The sequence below is a fragment of the Nomascus leucogenys genome, chromosome 14 (genome assembly GCF_006542625.1).
Source record: "Nomascus leucogenys isolate Asia chromosome 14, Asia_NLE_v1, whole genome shotgun sequence".
Lineage (NCBI taxonomy): Eukaryota > Metazoa > Chordata > Mammalia > Primates > Hylobatidae > Nomascus > Nomascus leucogenys.
Genome location: NC_044394.1, coordinates 73,230,337 through 73,246,348, shown reverse-complemented (window position 1 = coordinate 73,246,348; position 16,012 = coordinate 73,230,337). Strand labels below are relative to the sequence as shown.

The 16,012-nt window shown below is 41.0% G+C and overlaps 1 protein-coding gene across 1 annotated transcript in view; it reads left to right on the top strand.

Moving 5' to 3' along the window:
- Positions 1–5,965: 5,965 nt before the first annotated feature.
- The window catches only part of IL1RN (interleukin 1 receptor antagonist), a 34,141-nt gene continuing 24,094 nt past the window's right edge, over positions 5,966–16,012 (top strand). Inside the window, exon 1 of the transcript XR_001113249.2 lies at positions 5,966–6,195. The gene's annotated coding sequence lies outside the window, so the exon portion shown is untranslated. The remainder of the gene's footprint in view (positions 6,196–16,012) is intronic.

The window sequence follows — 16,012 nt, the reverse complement described above, 5'->3', positions numbered from 1 at the left end:
GGCAAGGGGATTTTTAGACATAGCCAAGAATGCACACAAGCAGAGAGGTATGCAAAAGGGTGAAATGTTGGTTAATTTGATGGGATTCAGTGAAAGACTACAGAAAGTACCCTAGCTAGTTTAATGGTAAAATGTTTCCATATAAAGAATTTGGTTCTTACAGAATCAGCCGGAGGACCACAGGAATGGGCTTTCGACTGGACATCCAGGAATAATTCCCAGAGGGACACTCTAAAACTGGCTTGCTGGAGAGCCATCATCTCTGTCACAATCAGGAAGATGCTGCTACACTGCTGGCTCCAGCAACACAGCACTGGGGCCCAGTGCAGGGATCACACAGTTGTTGGCTCCAGAAAAACACGGTTTTACCTATAATCCGGAGATCAGAAAGCTACCTCCTGAAGCATGCTGTACTTGCTAAAACATGCAGTCAGGAAATAGATGGCTCTAGGTCAGGCGTGGTGGCTCACACTTGTAATCCCAGCACTTTGGGAGGCCGAGGTGGGTGGATCACCTGAGGTCAGGAGTTCTAGATCAGCCTGGCCAACGTGGTGAAACCCTGTCTCTGCTAAAAATACAAAAAATACCCGGGTGTGGTTGCAGGCGCCTATAATCCCAGCTACTTGGAGGGGCCGAGGAAGGAGAAACCCTTGAACCTGTGAGGCAAAGGTTGCAGTGAGCCAAGATTGTGCTATTGCATGCTAGCATGGGGGACAAGAGCAAGACTTCGTCTGAAAAAAAAAAAAAGAAAAAAGAAAATAGATGGCTCTATTTAAATAATGTATTCCAAATTTAAGTCTGCCATGAATGCACCTGCTTCGCAGAATTGAAGTCACAGCTGGAACTCTAGCTGTAAGAGAGTCTGAGAAATGTGGGTTTTAGCTTTCCAAGCACTGCAGGAATGAGTTGGATGGATGCTAAGAGAGACATTGAGTAGCCAAGCCACCATCTGTACTACCTCTTCCATGTCTTCTGAGGTTTAGGAACCAGAAATGGTCTGTGTATGTCAGTAGGGATAAGCCAGAGTTCTTTGTGGGGTGGTTTTCCCTCCTGCTCCCTGGCCTTGCTGGGGGACTGTGCAATTTGTGTACCTTTATGCCCATGGTAGAAAGTTGAGCCAACACTCTCACATTCTTCTCAAGTGAAGCCTGTGCTCCTTTTCTGGGTTCCCACCGTGCAGCTTAGAGCCCAGCTTAGCATCACCATGTCTGGGGACAGTGCTCATAGGGTGGCTGACTCACAGAGACAAACCTGATACTCTTCTACAAGTGAATGTAGTACAGAGCATGGGGCTTGGAGGAGAGGTCTTGTCCCACCATGAGCCCTACTCTTCAATAGCTGTGTGATCCTGGACAGACTCCTGCAATGTTCTGGATCTTGTTTAGTGCTTTGTGATATCAAAATGCTCACTCATAAAGTGAGTGGTCAGGATAGTAGCCACTGCCACAGGTAACCCAGTGCTTTCTGTGTCTTGCTTCACTCTCTCAGATTCAAAGTCTTCAGTAAGAGCATCCTTGTGGCCTATAAGCAAAGGCTCATGTGCCCACACTTTCCTCACTATCAGGGAGGAGGAAGGGAGTAGTTGGCTTTTTCTGGTTATGAAATGGAAGGCAGAGCCCTGTCTCCCACCAAAACGAGACCAGTGTGGAATTCATCCCCAAATGGAAAGCATGTTTAGTTAATGGGTAGAAAATTTAAAAGCCCCTATTCACTAAAAGCGAATGCCTGTATAATTGCACATATTTTTAAATAGAGATTGCTCACTTTTGCTTCCTCCTGGGCATGGCACTGATATCCATGAAATCATAAGTTTAATGGACTGTGTATTTCTATTACATCTTAAAATAAACACATAATAATACTATTAAAACACAGAAATACATTCTGAGATCTGAAATTAATTTCATGTACCACCAGTGATATACATCACATACTTTAGGAACCCAAATGCAAAGTGTTGACAACAGTTAGTGTGGCGAATTAATCTTTGTGGGTAGATCCATGTGTATCAGTCAGGTCTCTGTGGAACAAGCAGTGGAAATAGACTTCAGACCAATTTAAACAGAAATTTATTGATTTAAAAAAAAGTATTAAAAAAAATCAGATTAGTTCCCAGAATTAATAGGAAGGCTGGATAACTGGCTTAGAAAACGGACAGAGATCAAGGGAAATTTTTGTAGGGGGTGGGGAATGTGCCAATGAAAGATAGAGAGGGGCTATTCACAGAGGAAGGATCATTCTGCTGTAACATTCTCTTCTTCCTTTAAAAAAAAAATTTGGGGCGGGGGGGAGCTGGGAATGAAAATCATTTTATTTTCAGCATTACTTCTTTTCTGTGTGTGATTACATTTTTTTCAATAGGTTTCTGGGAAACAGGCATGTTTGGTTACATGAATAAGTTCTTCAGTGGGGAGTTTTGAGATTTTAGTGCACCCATCACCCAAGCAGTGTACACTGTACCCACTGTGTAGTCTTTTATCCCTCATTCCGCCTCCCACCCTTTCCCCCTGAGTCCCCAAAGTCCATTGTATCATTCTTATGCCTTTGAGTCCTTACAGCTTAGCTCCTACTTATGAGTGATATATATATATACATATATGTATATCATATTTTCTTTATCCACTCATTGATTGATGGGCTTTTGGGCTGGTTTCATATTTTTGCAATGGTGAATTGTGATGCTATAAACATGTGTGTGCAAGTATCTTTTTCGTATAATGACTTATTTTCCTCTGGATAGATACCCAAAAGTGGGATTGCTGAATCAAAGAGTAGATCTATTTTTAGTTCTTTAAGAAATCTCCACACTGTTTTCCATAGTGGTTACACTAGTTTACATTCCCACCAACAGTGTAAAAATGTTTCCTTTTTACCACACCCATGCCAACATCTATTTTTTTTATTATGGCCATTTTTGTGGCAATAACTTGTTATTGCATTGAGGTTTTGATTTGCATTTCCCTGATAGTGATATTGAATATTTTTCCATAAGTTTGTTGGGCATTCGTATATCTTCTTTTGAGAATTGTCTATTCATGTCCTTAGCCCACTTTTTGATGGGATTGTTTGTTTTTTTTCTTGCTGATTTGTTTGAGTTCCTTGTAGATTCTGGATATTAGTCCTTTGTCGGATGTATAGATTGTGAAGATTTTCTCTCACTCTATGGGTTGTCGGTTTACTCTGTTGATTATTTCTTTTGTTGTGCAGAAGCTTTTTATTTTAATTAAGTGTCATTTATTTGTCTTTATTTTTGTTGTGTTTGCTTTTGGGTTCTTGGTAATGAAGACTTTGCCTAAGCCAATATCTAGAAGGGTTTCCCAATGTCTAGAAGGGTTTTCTAGAATTTTTATGGTTTTTGGTCTTAGATTTAAGTTCTTGATCCATCTTGAGTTGATTTTCGTATAAGATGAGAGATAAGGATCCAGTTTCATTTTTCTACACGTGGCTTCCCAATTATCTCAGCACTATTTGTTGAATAGGGTGTCCTTTTCCCACTTTACGTTTTTGTTTGCTTTGTTGAAGATCAGTTGACGGTAAGTATTTGGCTTTATTTCTGGGTTCTCTATTCTGTTCCATTGGTCTATATGCTGGTTTTTATACCAGTACCATGCTGTTTTGGTGACTATGGCCTTATAGTATAGTTTGAAGTCGACTAATGTAATGCTTCTAGATTTGCTCTTTTTGCTTAGTCATACTTTGACTATGTGGGCTCTTTTTTGGTTCCTTATGAATTTTAGGATAGTTTTTTCTAGCTCTGTGAAAATGATGGTGCTATTTTGTTGGGAATTGCATTGAATTTAGATTGCTTTTGGCAGCATGGTCATTTTCACAATACTGATTCTACCATCCATGAGGATGGGATGTGTTTCCATTTGTTTGTGTCATCTATGATTTCTTTCAGCAGTGTTTTGTAGTTTTCCTTGTAGAGGTCTTTCATCTCCTTGGGTTAACTATATTCCTATGTATTTATTTTTATTTTTATTTTTTGCAGCTGTTGTAAAAGGGATTGAGTTCTTGATTTGATTCTCAGCTTGGTTGCTGTTGGTGTATAGCAGGGCTGCTGATTAGTGTACACTAATTTTGTATGCTGAAACTTTGCCAAATTCATTTACCAGTTCTAGGAACTTTCTGGATGAGTCTTTAGGGTTTTCTAAGTATACAATCATGTCATCAGCAAACAGCAACAGTTTGACTTCCTCTTTACTTGTTTGGATGTCCTTTATTTCTTTCTCCTGTCTGATTTTTCTGGCTAGGACTTCCAGTACTATGTTAAATACAAGTGGTGAAAGTGGGCATTCTTGTCTTGTTCCAGTTCTCAAGGGGAATGCTTTCAACTTTTTCCTGTTCAGTATAATGTTGGCTGTGGGTTTGTCATAGATAATTTTTATTACCTTAAGGTATGTCCCTTCGATGCCAATTTTGCTGAGGGTTTTAGATCATAAAACGATGGTGGGTTTTGTCACATGCTTTTTCTGCATCTATTGAGATGATCATGTGATTTTTGTTTTTAATTCTCTTTACGTAATGTATCACATTTATTGAGTTGTGAATGTTAAATTATCCCTGCATTCCTGGTATGAAACCCATATGGTCATGGTGGATTATCTTTTCGATATGCTGCTGGATTTGATTAGCTAGTATTTTGGTGAGGATTTTTGTGTCATGTTCATCAGGGATATTGGTCTATAGTTTTCTTTTTTTGTTATGTCCTTTCCTGGTTTGGCATTAGGGTGATACTGGCTTCATAGAATGATTTAGTGAGGATTCCCTCCTTCTCTATTTTTTGGAATAGTGTCAATAGTATTGATACCAATTCTTCTTTGAATGTCTGATAGAATTCAGCTGTGAATCCATCTGGCCCTGGACTTTTTTTGTTGTTACCATTTCCATTACAATTACTTTTAACTACCATTTCAATCTCACTGCTTGTTATTGGTCTGTTCAGAGTTTCTATTTCTTCCTGGTTTAATCTAGGAGGGCTGTATATTTCCAGGAAATTATCAATCTCCTATAGATATTCTAGTTTATGCACATAAGGGTGTTCATAGTAGGCTTGAATGACCTTTTGTATTTCTGTAGTATTGGAATGTCTCCCATTTCATTTCTAATTGAGCTTATTTGGATCTTCTCTCTTCTTTTCTTGGTTAATCTCCCTAATGGTCTATCACTTTTGTTTATCTTTTCAAAGAACCAGTTTTTGTTTCATTTTTCTTTTGTATTTTTTTGTTTCAATTTCATTTAGTTCTGCTCTGATCTTGTCATATTACTAGAATAGCTTTTCTGGTTCCTTCTCATATGGGTAGACTACATCAGAGGGAATATCTGGGACTCAAGGGCTGCTGTTCAGTTTCTTTTGTCCCTCAGGGTGCTCCCTTGATGTGCTGCTCTCCCTTCTCCTAGGGATGGGGCTTCCTTAGAGCTGAACTGCAGTGATTGTTATTTATCTTCTGGACCTGGCCACCCAATGGAGCTACTGGGCTCTGGGCTGGTACTGGGGAGTATCTGCAGAATCTCGTGATATGATCCGTCTTCAGGTCTGTCAGCCATGGATTCCAGCACTTGCTTTGGTGGAGGCAGCAGGGGAGTGAAGTAGACTCTGTGAAGGTTCTTGCATTTTTGTTAACTGCACGGATTTTGTGTTGGTTGGCCTCCAGCTAGGAGTTGGTGCTTTCAAGAATGCATCAGTATAGGGAGGATCAGGCAGTGGGTAAGACCCACTCCTGGCCTTAAAGCTCCCAAGAGATTATGTCTTTTGTATTTGGCTGCCAGGGCGGGTAGAGAAAGATCATCAGGTAGGGGCAGGATTAGGTGTGTCTGAGCTCATACTCTCCTTGGGCCGGGCTTGCTGAGGCAGCTATGGGGTCTGGGGCTGTGGTGCCCAGGCCAATCGAGTTCTGTTCCCAGGTGGATTCTGGCTGCGTCTGCTGGGGAAGTAGGAGAAAGCTGGCAGCCACAGGCCTCACCCAGCTCCCATGCAGCCCACAGCCCTAAAGGCTGATTTCACTCCCACCATGCCCCACCAACAGCATTGAGTTTATTTCCAGGAAGCTGGTGATCAGGGCTGAGAACTTGCCCCAGGCTACAAGCCTCCCAGCTGAGAAAAGGAGCGAACTCACAGTTCCTCGACTGTTCCATGGAGCCTGCAGTGGCAGTCCACCTCCTTCAAAGGGTCTGTGGACTTTCTCGGCTTTCCTGGTATGTTCCTGTGGAAGTTCTTGGAGCAAAAGTTCAAGATGTGGGTCTCCACACACTGCTCTGTTCGTCTGAGTGGGAGCTGCAGATTAGTCCTGCCTGCTATCCGCCATTTTTCCTCAGCATCTTCTTCCTTCTTAAAAGCTGGACCACGCCTGTAATCCCAGCACTTTGGGAGGCCGAGGCGGGCGGATCACGAGGTCAGAACATCAAGACCATCCTGGCTAACACAGTGAAACCCCATCTCTACTAAAAAAGTACAAAAACAATTAGCTGGGCATGGTGGCGGGCACCTGTAGTGCCAGCTACTCGGGAGGCTGAGGCAGGAGAAAGGCGTGAACCCGGGAGGTGGAGCTTGCAGTGAGCCGAGATCGCGCCACTGCACTCCAGCCCGGGCGACAGAGCGAGACTCCGTCTCAAAAAAAAAAAAAAAAAAAAAAAAAAGCTGGAAAACTGGAGATTATTTTGAGGCCAGGCGCATTCATGTTCAGGCCAACAGGTACTAGCTGAGCCTTGTGCTGGTCACAAGAGAAGCAGCAAATGACAAGGGGAGGACAGGAGTCTGTCAGGCCAAGCACTGGCCCCTCCTGGAGACAAAGAAGAATGAGCCGTGGTCCTCAAAGCTATGAGGTTGGCCTAATGGTTTCCCTTGCAGGCATAGTGCCATTGCACTTCCTATAGGGCCCCACCTAGGAGGCACTTCTATCACCCTACTGCACAGATGAGGAAACTGAGGCTCGGAGAGGTTAAGGAACTTATCCCAGTTAGTAAGTGGTGCCGACAAGAATCAAATTTAGACTGTTCTGACAGAAAGCAATGTTTGTAATCACCACATATTCATGCTCTTTCTTAGCACAGGGTGGCTAAAAAGCTCAAGCAAGCCAAGATTTAAATACCACAAAGAAGATCCAAGTGACCTGTGAGGAGGAGGAGACTGCCAGTGGCTGGGCGATCAGGAAGACTTTGTAGGAGAGGAAAAATATTTTTTTCTCAGTTCTCATAAGTTCTTAGTTGGAATGGGCAGATTAATAAGAGAAAAACAAGCAGGTGTTTATTAACATGTATATTTCATATATACATGGGAGACCCCCAGGGAAAAAGTAGCTTTCAAAGAGGTGGCTTTGAATTCCAACTTACATAGTGTCTTCAACAAAGAACAGTAAAGTTTTAGAGACATAACAAGAGAATTAAAAAGGACTTTGAGTCTCTAAGAGTAGTGACTTGTGGAAAGGCGAAATGTCAGATAAAGGCTAGTTTGTAAAGCTTGTTAATGTAAATTCCCCTGGTGCCATCTCCAGACTGATAAGAGTCTTAAAGTTGTCTTCACTGGTTGACCTTTATCCTACCTGGTGGATGCAGTGGGGGTGGGGGGTAGGGGTTGGAGTAGCGAGGGGATTTCCTTCCACCTGTGGGAAGAGGCATTCACATTTTAAGATTGGGAGCAGGAGGCCTGATGTGATTAGAGCTGTGATGTAAAACCAACATTCAAAGATATTTTAATATATCATACCTGTAATCTTTTTAAAAACTTGGGAAAACAACTTATAATTTTTACAAGAACATTAATAAAAATAACAAGTTGCACCTACTATAGCCACTATTTCATAAAAGAAAGGCCATTTTTACATTTCCTCTCCACTCAGTGAGCATGATCTCAGAAGAAAGGACTGCCTTTCTCAAGAGTGAAGAGTTAACAATAGCATCCCAACATATTTAAATATCAAGCCCTGGGCTCTCGATTTACTCATTTCATTTAGCCCATCATTAAAACTGGCACTGGTCTAAGGACCAACATGTAGAAACCACTGCTCTGAAAGATCTGGCAATAGCGTAGAAGGCAGATTGGAGCTGGGGAAGAGAGACTTTTTTATTCTTTTTTTATTTTTATTTTTTTTTGGGACGGAGTTTCTCTCTTCTTACCCAGGCTGGAGTGCAATGGTGCGATCTTGGCTCACTGCAACCTCCACCTCCCCAGTTCAAGTGATTCTCCTGCTTCAGCCTCCCAAGTAGCTGGGATTACAGGCATGCATTACCACACCAGGCTAATTTTGTATTTTTAGTAGAGACAGGGTTTCTCCATGTTGGTCAGGCTGGTCTTGAACTTCCAAACTCAGGTGATCTGCCTACCTCAGCCTCCCAAAGTGCTGGGATTAATTACAGGTGTGAGCTACCGTGCCCCACCCGAGACTTTTTTTCTTAAGGAGCTTATCTTCGTCACCTCAGACTGCCATAACAAAACACCACAGGCTGGGTGGCTTAACCAACAGGAAGAATGTATTTTCTCCCAGTTCTGGAGGCTATGATCAAGTCTCAGATTATCCACTTGCTGGCTGGCAGACAGCTACCTTCTCACTGTGGCCTTTCCTTGGTGTCTGTGCAGGCACAGGGACGCTGAGAGCTCTCTGGTGTCTCTACCTCTTCTTATAAGGACACCAATTCTATTGTGTTAGGGCCCCACCCTTATTCAACCTCAATTACTTTCTTATAGGCTCTATCTTCAAATACTGCCACATTGGGAGTTAGGACTTCGATATGTGGATTGTGGAGGGATTCAGTTCACACAGAGCTATTGCAATGGTTTGGACAAGCAGCTCTAATTGGGGAAGGGGGAAGCCTGTAGGCATGGGAAGGAGAGGTCAGGAGTGTCACACGCGTCCATGTGAAAAGACCACCAAACAGGCTTGTGTGAGCAACAAGGCTGTTTATTTCACCTGGGTGCAGGTGGGCTGAGTCCGAAAAGAGAGTCAGCGAAGGAAGATAGGGTGGGGCCGTTTTATAGGATTTGGGTAGGTAGTGGAAAATTACAGTCAAAGGGGGTTTCTCTCTTTGGGCAGGGGTGGGGGTCACAAGGTGCTCAGTGGGGGAGGTTCTGAGCCAGGAGAAGGAATTTCACAACGTTAATCGCTCAGTTAAGGTGGGGCAGGAATAAATCACAATGGTGGAATGTCATCAGTTAAGGCAGGAACTGGCCATTTTCACTTCTTTTGTGATTCTTCACTTGCTTCAGGCCATCTGGATGTATATGTGCAGGTCACAGGGGAAACGATGGCTTAGCTTGGGCTCAGAGGCCTGACAAGGCACAGGAGGAGCTGGGATAGAGGTGCAAAGTACTCCTGCTGACCTGACATCCCATGCCCACGGCAGACATGACTACTTGATCAGACAATACTTTCTTGGAATCAAACACACCACTTCACAGTCCTCAGCATCATAGTTCAGGCAGCCTGTATCAGTAGATCAGAGTGGGAACATGACCTGGTGCTATCACTCCATCCTGTGAGGGGAGATGGGATTGGAATGGAGGTGGAGGAGTCACAGGTGGTCCTGATGTCACAGGCCTGGGAGTCTGAGAGAAGTGCAGTAGGTAGTATTATGGCCCTCAAAGACATACGTGTCCTAATGTCTAGAGTCAATCCAAGTGTTACCTAACATAGAAAAAAGGATTTTGCAGATGGGATTAAACTAAGGATCTCAAGATAGAAAGACTTTCCTGGATTATCCAGTTGTGTCCAATGTAGCAGCAAGCGTTCTCAAAATAGGGACACTGGAGACTGAATTGCAAAGGAGATGTGCTGATAAAAGGAGAGGTTGGAGTGATGCCACCATGAGGCAAGGAATGTGGGTGGCCTCTAGCAGCTGGCAATGATTCGGAAATGGATTCTCCCCCAGAGTCCAGAAAGATCACACTAGAGCTGACACCTTGATTTGAGCCTAGTGTAACCTCTGTCAGACTTCTGCCCTACAGAACTGTAAGAGGATAAATTTGTGTTTAAAGGCACTAAGTTTGTGGTAATTTGTTATAGCAGCAATGGGAAACTAATACAAGAAGGGTTGTGCTACCAACAGAAATACAGCAATCAGAAGAAAGATGGTTGGGGAGAGCAGAGGGTGGGGTGGGAAGGTGATGGATTCTGTTTGGGACATTATGGGTGTCATATGAATATTACTGGGGAACAGTCCATCAAAAGCTGGGACTTCAAAGAAAGAAAGGAAGGAGCAACAATATTTTGAAAGGGAGAAAGTAGGTAATATTCAATATGTGTTGAGTACCTACAAGGTTTTTGGTTCTTTCACCAAGTTATTTTATTTAATTTTTATGGCATCCAGGGGTGTTTTTTTTTTTTTCCTTAAACCAAATTTTCTCAGTTAAGCATCCCATGTAATTGGCCAGGGGTTAAGAGATGTGACTAAGACTAGACAGAGTGATTTTCATCATTACATGGTGCTATGGTTCTACTGAAGCACTGAGGAAGGAAGTCAAGAGAGTTCCTGAGAAATGTCTGGAGTCTTAGTAACATGCAAAGTGAGGCAGAGGTATTGTCAGTGTTAGCTGGTCACTTTGAAAGGTTAGAGGTAAATAAAGTTCAGGGCAGTGGTACTTGGAGAAGAGTGAATCTTTGGTAACCTGGAGGAGATGCTTCTCAGAGGAAAATTTCTTCACAGCATGAAGTCACTGGCTCTAAGACTAGTGGGTGTTCTGGGGGATGTTAGCAGTGACTCACTGACTGTTGGCCCAGTGAGGGGAGGGATGAAAGGCTGGGTAGTGGGTAGAGAATCTGACTCCTCCTGCCCCCACATGTCTATTCCTGGGCCTTCTCACGGTGGGGGCAAAAGATATGCAAAGGGATTTCCACAGTGTCTGAGTGCTTCCAGGAGACGAAAAAGTAACTGATGACTTGGAGTTGGAGTCTTGTTGGCTCAAGTAGCTGGGGCGTTTTGGGATTTCAACACCTCCCTTTAGTTTCTATGTATGATGCTGAGCGAGGAGTCAAAGACTTTGGTCTTGGTTTGCCCCAGTAGCCCACAAGCCTGAGTACATGGCTAACATTTATTGGGCACTTAGCATGTGCCAAAGAGCTTTATGAGACAGGTTCTTTTTGAGTCCCATTATACTGATAAAGAAACAGAAGGTCAGAAAGGCCCAGTAACTTGGCCAAGGTCATGTAGCTAGTAAGTGGTCCAGCTGAAATTTAAAACCAGGTTTATCCAACGCCAAATCCCACATCTGATTTATTTTGCCATGAATTAAACATAGTTCTGATTTTGAGAAACTCCCAGTCCCAGTGGGAAAACAGATGGAATCACAAATTACCATAACACAGTGTAGCGATGTAGATACAAAAACAAAGACATGGGAACCCTGAAAGGAAGTTGTAACACCAATAGAGGAATGCACGCAGGAGATCTTTCAGAGGAGGTGGCCTTGTAGCTGGGCTCAGGGGTGGATGAGTTTCTGGCTAGAAGCGCATTGTGGGTAGAGGGAGAACATATAGAAAGGCATGAAGATGGTGGACATGTTTGGAAAGAGTGAGTACTAGACTGATGAACACGATGAGTCAGGAGCTTATGATGTCAGGGGCTACTGCTGGCGTAGCTGATGACTGAAGTTTCTGTGAAAAGAAAACCCTAACGTTTCCAGCTGAGTACTAGGGCCATGGTGATTATATATCATCTCTCATGATAATACAGATGTTTGGGCTTACTTATCATCCTGCTCAGTAATCATTATGTCACTCATTAAAGATGTATCAGGGTAAATTTTAGGTGAGAATTGATTGCAAATGTAAACTCTATATATGTAGTTACAGGCTTCACAGTTTGCCACTCAAACAATATGGTCATTCAATCATGAGGCACAACCATCTGCTCAGAGCTTTTTTAAAATTGGGAGAAATTGAAATCCGAGTTCCATCTCTTCTGAGAACTGTGCAGCTCAGAAATCTCCTTCCCTTTTTTGATCCCCCAGTTGGGTGAGATGACATTAACAGTGTGTTATAAGCACTTTTCATGTTTACTACCCCATATTCAAAATTAAGCATTTCAAACAGCTGTATAATTGTCTATAAATGTAGCAATATTAGTTAATTTTCCTTTTTGCACATTGAGGTTACCTCTGGTGTTTTGCTATTTTTAACTATGTTGAAATAATCATGTGGTTTTTATTCTTTGAATTATTTTATATTGTAATGTTCCCTGAAATTAGATTAGTTGATCAAAAGATTAGTAATCTTTTCATGACTTTTGATACATGTCACTCAATCACCTTCTGGAAGAGTTGGAACGAGCGCCTATTGCTGGCATCCCATTTCACAGCCATCTCACCAACGTTGGAAAATGGGCTTTTCCTATTTTCTGCTAATTCAATAGTTGTTAATGACTTATTTTAACTATTAATCCCTTGTTATTGATGAAAGTTAAGCATTTTCTGTATTTTTATTTTCTGACTAAATTCTACTTTTTGCACAATTTCCTTTGCTCACTTCTTCACTGGAATTTAGTATTTTTCTTTTCAATTTGTATGACTCCAAAATCATGTGATAAAATAAGCAAAGGGTCTTTCTTAGAGGCTAAACAAGGGAATGAATAAGGAACAAGAACAGCAAAGGGATAGTGAATAAAGATACAAAATAATAACTTATTTTTATTTTTGAAGCTTTCCCCGGGCAGTAATTCTTGACCTTTTTGGGATTATAAATTATTTTGAGATATGCATTTTTATCCTCAAAATGAACCTGATTTACATAAAATTTAAATGAGTTGATAGATCCCCTGAAGTGTATCCACAAAATGCTCTCAGGTTAAGAAACATTGTTCTATAATAACTGCTTTAACCAAAATGTTTAATTTTTGCTTGTGTTTACCTGTCCTAACAAAGAGCTAATTGTTAAATTTTGTGTAAGAGGGTCAATATTATAAATAATTTAATGTGACCTCTCTTTCCTTCCTTTTTTTTGAGAGTTTTGAGGTTATCACTAAGTGGGCTTTAGAGTACCAGGTGGGAATCTGACCTCACTGCTCAAACTTTCAACTTCAGGCATGAAGTGGTCCCAGTAATGTGGGAACCTCAGAGTCTAAAACAAAAATAGCAGACTGAGGCCCTCAGAAACCAGACTCATCAGATTCGAATTTAATATAACTATGTTTGAAAGATTTAAAGAAAATAAATCAAATTAAAAAGTGAGCAAGAAGCAAGAATAACAAATGAACTGGCATATTTGAGAAAGAATTAAATTGAGCTTTTAGAAATAACACATACAGTTATTGAAGTAAAAACTCAAGTCAATAGGTTTAAACAGCAAAATGAATATAGTTAAAGAAAACTATTGTGCTGAAAGATTTCAAAAACTATTACACAGAATGCAAAATGATGAAATAGGGTAATTTAATATATGGCAGATATGTTAAGACACTATGAGGATAGTATGAGAAGACCTGATAGACATCTAATCACAGCACCTTAAGGTGAAAATAGAGAGAGAGCACCAATATTGAGGAGTTAATGTCTGAGACTATTCCAGAACTGATAAATAAATGAATCTACAGATCTCAGAAACACAGTTTTTATAAAGGATAAATGAAGAGAAATTCACCAGAGATACATTGTAATGAATCTGTAAATCACCAAAGCTAAAGATATTATTTCATAAGTGGAATGACAGCTGACTTCTCAACAACAATGAAAGCAAGGAGACAGTTGAAAGACATCTTGAAAATGGTGAGAGAAAAACTAACTGTTAATATAAAATTGTGTACCTATCAAAAATATCTTTTGGCCAGGCGTGGTGGCTCATGCCTATAATCCTACCACTTTGGGAAGCCAAGGAATGTGGATCACTTGAGGTCAGGAGTTTGAGACCATCCTGGCCAACATGGTGAAACCCCATCTCTACTAAAAATACAAAAAAAAAAAAAAATAGCCATGTGTGGTGGTGTGCACCTGTAATCCCAGATACTTGGAAGGCTGAGGCAGGAGAATCGCTTGAATCCAGGATTTAGAGGTTGCAGTGAGCTGAGATTGTGCTACTGCACTCCAGTCTGGGTGACAGAGTGAGACTCTGCTTCAAAACCAAACCAAACCAAACCAATCTTTCAAGAAGTACACCATAAAGACATTTCCGGATAAACAGTGAATGAGATTACTTCGTAAATGAATATGTAAGGATGTTTCTTTTTAAAATTTTTTTTGGGGATATTCATCACCTCAAGCATTTATTCTTTTGTTTTGTTACAACTGATAAGAATATCTAAGGATGTTTCAAAAGGAAGAAAAATGATCCCTAAAGGTTGGTATATTAGTTTCTTATTAGTTGCTCCAAGAAATTACTGCAAACTTAGTGGCTTTAAACAACACGAAATTATCTTTCAGTTCTGTAGGTCAGAAATTTAACCTCCTGATTTCTGGTCAGAAGTCTTACCGGGCTAAAATCAGGGTATAAGCAGGGCTGCTGGAGGCTCTGGAGATGATGTTTCTCTAACTTCTAGAGGCATTTGCATTCCTTAGCTAGTGGCTTCTTCCCATATCTTCAAAGCTAACAATGGCAGTCAAGTCCTTCTCTCATCTTATCACTCTGACCTCTTCTGCCTCCTTTCTCTACTTTTAAGGACCCTTGTGATTAGATTGGGTCCACCTAAATAATCCAAGATAATCTCCTTATTTTAAGGTCAGCTGATTAGCAACCTCAATTCGGCCTGTAACCTTAATTTCTTTTTTTGCCATGTAACCTAACATAGTCACAGGCCCAAGGGAATAATAGGATGTGGGTATTGCAGGTGGTGGAGTAGGGGCATTATTCTGCTTACCACAGGGGACCTTAGATGTCAGTAAAAATGGTGAGGAGGAAAACAGTAAACATGTAGAATAATCTAAACAAATCTTTGAAAAATAAGTCTAAATGTGGGGTTAGAAAAAGGGCAGAACTAAAATGTTAAGACAAATTAAGATGTTAAGCCTATAAGTTGAGAGGGAGATGATCAAAGTTAAAAATACTCATAAATGGTATTTTTTTGGGTAGGGGGGTTAGATATTTATTAATTTTAGACCCTGAAAAGTAAAATAGTCATGATAAAAATTTAATAGTAACCACTAAAACAAGAGAAACAGAATATATAACTTCTAAATCAATATGGGAAGGGGGATGGAATAAGAAAACAATAGCAACCACCAACATTCCCACCCAAAATAAAGAATAAGGTGAGAGAAAAAAAAGAAGCATTGAAAAGGGGCTAAAATGAAATTAAAAATTAAGTCATGCCTGTAATCCCAGCACTTTGAGAGGCAAGATGAGTGGATCACCTGAGGTTGGGAGTTTGAGACCAGCCTGACCAACATGGAGAAACCCCGTCTCTACTAAAAATTCAAAATTAGCTGGGTGTGGTGGTGCATGCCTGCAATCCCAGCTACTTGGGAGGCTGAGGCAGGAGAATCGCTTGAACCCAAGAGGCAGAGGTTGTGGTGAGCAGAGATTATGCCATCGCATTCCAGCCTGGGCAACAAGAGCGAAACTCTGTCTAAAAAAAAAAAAAAAAAATTAAGATAGTAAAACAAATCCAAATACATTAAAGATTACAAAAAATGAAAATGAACTAAACTTCCTAGTTGAAAGACTTACTGTCAGATTGGATTTTAAAATCTGGCAATGATATTTCCAGGACACAGTCCTAAAATATTAAACACAGAAAAGTTGAAAGTAAAGGGATGGAAGAACACAGTCAAACTAACTAGAAGAGAGCTGGGTTCAGCCTTTTATATTAGAGCAGAATTTCACGGAGAAAACACTAACAGGAAGGGGGAAAGGCACAACATAGTGATGAAGCTCTTTTCTCAACAAATGTATGACACTTCTAAACTTTTATGAGTGCAAAAAAAATAACCTCAGCATATATAAAATTTGGGAAGAGCCATGGCTATCAGCTGACATGCACTTACCATATTTGCATTGTCCTACTACAAACTTTACCCATATTACCAAGGTGCTGTCTTCATCCCCGTTTTACAGATGGGGAAATTTCCCCATAGAGAAAAAGATTTGGGCCGTGCCTT